This window comes from Physeter macrocephalus, chromosome 20 (assembly GCF_002837175.3).
Source record: "Physeter macrocephalus isolate SW-GA chromosome 20, ASM283717v5, whole genome shotgun sequence".
NCBI classification, from domain to species: Eukaryota; Metazoa; Chordata; class Mammalia; order Artiodactyla; family Physeteridae; genus Physeter; species Physeter macrocephalus.
Window position 1 is genome coordinate 64947563 of NC_041233.1, and position 5877 is coordinate 64953439.

Sequence of the window (5877 nt, forward strand, 5' to 3'; positions counted from 1 at the left end):
TATATATGTGCCACATCTTCTTTATCCATTCATCTGTGATGGACACTTAGGTTGCTTCCATGTCTGGCTATTGTAAATAGAGCTGCAATGAACATTTTGGTACATGACTCTTTTTGAATTATGGTATTCTCAGGGTATATGCCCAGTAGTGGGATTACTGGGTTGTATGGTAGTTCTATTTTTAGTTTTTTAAGGAACCTCCATACTGTCCTCCATAGAGGCTGTATCAATTTATATTCCCACAAACAGTGCAAGAGGTTTCCTTTTTCTCCACACCCTCTCCAGCATTTACTGTTTCTAGATTTTTTGATGATGGCCATTCTGACCAGTGTGAGATGATATCTCGTAGTTTTGATTTGCATTTCTCTAATGATTAATGATGTTGAGCATTCTTTCATGTGTTTGTTGGCAATCTGTATATCTTCTTTGGAGAAATGTCTATGTAGGTCTTCTGTTTGTGGGTAGGTTTTTGATTATGAATTCAATTTCCCGTAATAGATGCAAGGCTGACACTAACTCTCTGTTTCTTTTTGAGTTAGTTTTGATAATTTGTATCTTTCAAGAAATTTGTCCATTTCATCTACATGTTGAATTTATTGGCATAAAGCTGTTCATAATATTCTCTTATCATCCTTTTAATGTGTGTAGTATGTGTAGTGATGTGCTCTCTTTTGTCCCTGATATTAGTTATTTTTTGTGTGTTGGTAATTTTTGCCTTTTTTCTTCATCAGTTTTAGAAAAGTTTATCAGTTTTACTGTTTTTTTTTTAAGTCAACTTTTGGTTTTATTGATACTCTCTGTTGTTTCCTGTCTTCTATTTTGCTTATTCCTGTTCTTGGCTTTATTATTTCTTCCTCTACTTCAGAGTTTCTTAATCCCAGCACTATTGACATTTTGGGCCAGATAATTCTGTTTTGAGCATCATTGGATGTTTCGCAGCATCCCTACCCTCTCCTCACAAAATACCAGTAGTGTCTCCCTGGTGTGATAAGCAAAAATGTCTCCAGACATGGCCAAATATCTTCTGGTGGGAAAAATGGCCCACACAGTTGAGATCCATTGCTCACCTTCTTTTGGTTTAGTTTGCTTTTTTTTCTACCTTCTAAAGGTGGAAGGCATTGATTTTGGACTCCATCACTGCCCCCCACCCCAACATAAGGATTTAAAGCTAGAAACATTTTTCTGTAAACACTGCTTTAGCTGCATGCCACAAGTTTTGAAATGTTGTATTTCTTTATCATCCAGCTGAAGATATTTCCTGTTTTCTTTGTGATTTGTTCTTTAACCTGTGACTTCTTATTTCCTTTTCCATTTTGTTGGGCTTAATTTGCTCTTCTTTTTGTAGCTTCTCAAGGTGAAAGTTAGACCATTGATTTTTAACCTTTTTTTAATACTAATAGAAGAATTTAAAGCTAAAGATTTCTAAGTACTGCTTTAGATACATCCAACAAATTTTGACATGTTGTGTTTTCATTATCATTCAGTTCAGAATATTTTCTAATTTCTCTGTCATTTGTTCTTTGATTTGTCGCTTATTTTCCAAATATTGCTATTTTCCTAGTTATCTTATTGTTACTGATTTCTAATTCCATTGTGCTTAGAGAACTTACTCTGTATGATTTTACTACTTAAATTTATTGAAAATTATGCTTTACAAAGTGCATAACTTAGGGACGTTTATGTAATATATCAAAAGATTTACCAGAGAGAAATTAGAGTGTTTGCTGTATTTGAAATAAGAATTGGTTTTTACTGAATTTGATTCATGTGTAATTGTTTCATTTTTTCTTGTTTATTGAAAATGTACGTACAGAAAAGTGTATAAATCCTAAGTGTATAGCTCGATGAATTTTCACAAAGGTGAAGAAATAAAATATTATAGACTTACTGTCAACCCTCCCTGAGGTAACCATAATCTTCTTTTGATACCATTGGTTTTGCCAGTTTTTAACTTTATACGAATGGGGTTATGCAGTGTGTATTTTTGTGTCTGCCTTTTTTTATTCAGCACTATGTTGAAATTTTGAAAATTCATCCATGTTATTGCATAATAGTTGTTCATTCTCAGTGCTCTATAGTATTACATTATATCAATATGAATGTTCCACAATTTATTCATCCATTCTACTATTGATGGACATTTGAGTTTCCAGTTTTGGGCTAGTATGAAAAGAATGTGTATTCTCTTGTATGTACTTTGGTGAGCATATTTATGTATATTAGTTTGGTGTATGCCTCTGAGGGGGAAATGCTGAGTCATAAGGTATGCATATATTCAGCTTTGATGGTAAGTTTGAAGAAAAACTTATTAATTGTAGTTATTGTTATGCATCCTGTTTAGACACTTGCTTTTTTGTGGTCTTAGTTATTGTGGTGGGGTTTTTTTGTTATTGTTATGGAAGAAGTAGTACATTTCTTATGAGGCACTTTTCCTAAAAGTGTGCAGTATTCAAGTTGTACTGTCTTTAATGTTTTTAAAAAAATATGTACTTGTGATAGAAATAAATGTACAGAACTACTTCTTTGAAAGAATTACTTTATTGGCAATAAGCATGATTTTCTTTTATTACAGTGTTCTTCAAACTTTATTGACCACTTTATTGTATACCACTAGCAGCAAAAAAATTCTGTATACCTAATATATTTGTATGTGTTGATAATTGTATACATGTATTACTGTACTAATATTTTATAAATACAGAATAAAGTTTAAGAAGAAGAATAAGCATAAATAGAAGTTTCACTATTCAGCCAATTCTTTTTCAACCCCCTTTAGGTATATACTTCAGAGACCCCCTGCTCTAAGAAAGCTGAAGTTTATGCTTTAGGATACAGTTAGAAAATATTCATTTAGCGTCATAGAATGTGTTCTTTTCATTGTGTGGAGGACAACATCCATTAGGCACTTTAGGATTAGAAAATAAGTGAAATGAAAATGTTAACAAATTAGGGGTTGGCTCATTAATCCAACAAAGATAGAAGTCTTTATTTTGTTGGAAGAGAATATTAATTCTGGGAACAGGAGCTTTTATTTTCCTTCCATGGTGGTACTACTCTTGAGCCAAATGGTGCCATTTTGTGCAGTTTCAATTCTACGCTTTATTTCATTGACTGCCACCAAACTGCGCCCTAAAGAATTAAAAGTTTACGTATTAGAGCAGTGTTGTAATCAGTGAAAAATCACAGATTTGGTTGAGATAATGACTCCCACTCAAACAGAGAATGCGTTAGCCTGTCTCTTAAAGGGATGGTATTTGCAAAAAAGATTACCTGTGATTTGATGATAAAATGATAGAAATGTCTTTAATCCCTGTCCTTGGAAGTTGTTAAACATTCAGAGTAAGGGTGTCTGAAAGGAAGACAGTTCATAGTGTTTGTTCTCAGAGGTGTATTTTTGTTTGGAGAAGAAAAGTGTGCTAACCAGATGGATTATTCAGAACATCTCAGCTTCATAGGGAATTTATCATAATGGGTTATTTTAATGGCATATTATTGGAAGGGCTTGGTCAGGCACATAGGCTCAGGGAAGCAAAGAGGTTGTTTCTGAGTGTGCTAGGATGTGATGCATTCAACTTCTCTGTTTGCCAGCACTGTTTGGATCGTTATTTTCTGCATGTACGTATAATTAGACGTCATACCTTAAATGTTATACTGTCCTCACAGCCAACTAAATGATCAAAACACCTATCTTTTCCTTCCGTTTCTTTTTTAATCATTATGGTTGGTTGGTTGTTTCCAGGCTAATTCCAAGTGTTACTGAGAACCTCTCAATTTGTTGCCCCATGTAATATGTTTAACATTGTTTTAGGTAGTATATTTTCAGTCTTGTTAAAATAATAAGAATATTTGCAGTGGCTAACATTTACTGAATACTTACTAGGTGCTGATGCTTTTACATTATTCTCTAATTCTCACAGTAACCCAGCCAAGGCATGTGGTATTATTCCAGTTTTACAAATGAGAAAACTGTTAATTAGAGAGGTTAAATAATTTGTTCAAAGTTCCACAGCTAATGTGAGTGATAGGGCTAATATTTAAACTCAGGGCTTTTTTTCCATTTTTGTTCTCTGGTTTTTCTTTGGACTTCACAACTCTGCTTGTTTGCTTGTGCTATATCTTTTCCACTTGGAATCTCTTCTCCCTACCAGGTCTAGTTTCTAGTAGTAGCAAATGTACTCATCACGTAAGCCGCAGACCAAATGTCCCCTTTTCTAAAGCCCCATTTTCTGATAGCCCCATTTGTAAGTAAACTCTGCATCCTTTAAACTCCCACAACACTTTGTACCTTTCTTCGTATATTTGTTTTGCCTTGAGTTATAATTATTCCTGTAAATGTCTCAATCTACCAGCTAGAGACTGTCTCTGATGCCTTGCAGCCTAAGACAATTTTGAACATTGAAGATATGCAGTATTTGTTGACATGATATTAGAGGCAAAAAAGTCATCAAAATAAGAATAAACACTACTGATGCATTTTTTAAAAATTGGAAGAATATGGCAATATGATAAAGATTAGTACATATATGATCATTTTTGCTTCTTGCTATTTGTTAAATTTTACTAGTGGTATAACTAGATATGGCATACATTTTCTGGTTTGGTGGAAAAGTTCATATACTTAGCTATCATTTTATATTTTTTAAGAAGATAATAAAGAAAAATCTGAGAGAGGTGGGAATAACCTGCTGTTTTAATTTTGTTCACAGCAGTGGTTCAGATTATGTTCTTTTGGTGTTAGCTTTGATAGTAGGCTCAATATAATGCTGGAATTCAGCAATTGGTCATCTTTGGATATATATCTTTTGCATTTAATACCATATGTGGGATGCCACTGTTTGAAATAAGTATACGGTACATAGTCTTTGTCTCTCTAAATAGATTATTTCCATTTATTACTTACTGTAGTATTTCTTTTTTTTTTTAATCTCTGCTTCTCTCTCTCTCTCTCTCTCTCTTAAATTAATTAATTTATTTTTTAATTTTTGGCTGCGTTGGGTCTTCGTTGGGCTTTCTCTAGTTGCAGCGAGTGGGGGCTACTCTTTGTTGCGGTGTGTGGGCTTCTCATTGCGGTGGCTTCTCTTGTGGAGCACAGGCTCTAGGCACGCGGGCTTCAGTAGTTGTGGCACTCGGGCGCAGTAGTTGTGGCTCATGGGCTCTAGAGCACAGGCTCAGTAGTCGTGGCGCATGGGCTTATTTGCTCCAAGGCATGTGGGATCTTCCCGGACCAGGGCTCGAACCCATGTCCCCTGCATTGGTAGGTGGATTCTTAACCACTGCGCCACCAGAGAGGTCCCCTTACTATAGTATTTCATTGTTTTTCTTTTACTTGTTCTGAGTTTTCTTCTCAGATTAAGGCAATTAGACCAAAACTTACTAAGAGGGGGTGGGTGGGAAATTTTATTATTGATTACACGTTCAAATTTTGGACAATAATTTTTTGCTTTAAATCTCTTTAAAATGCACCTTTTCCCTCTTCTAACTTATTGATTTACTTTGACATTTCATTCAAACAAAAAAGAACTTAAACCTTTTTATAAATACTTATATGTGATAGAGATTTGGTTGTAATTTATTTATTGAGTTTTGAAGTCTGAGTCTGTGTTATACTAAAAGTTCTGTGTTTTTATTGTTTCTCCCATCTTACATATCCTTGCCATTAATTTGTCTGAACTCTTAAAGCATCCTGAGATTTTTTTTTACATCTCGAGAGAGAGAGAGAGATGTTTTTTTATTAAGATAATTTCTTGAAAATGAACATCAAACTACAATGAGGTATCACCTCACACCAGTCAGAATGGCCATCATCAAAAAATCTACAAACAGTAAATGCTGGAGAGGGTGTGGAGAAAAGGGAACCCTCTTGCACTGTTGGTGGGA

General features: G+C 34.4%; 1 protein-coding gene across 2 annotated transcripts in view; it reads left to right on the forward strand.

The window, feature by feature from the left end:
• Window positions 1-5877, forward strand: part of MXI1 (MAX interactor 1, dimerization protein) — a 96259-nt gene that overhangs the window by 41380 nt on the left and 49002 nt on the right. The window lies entirely within an intron of this gene.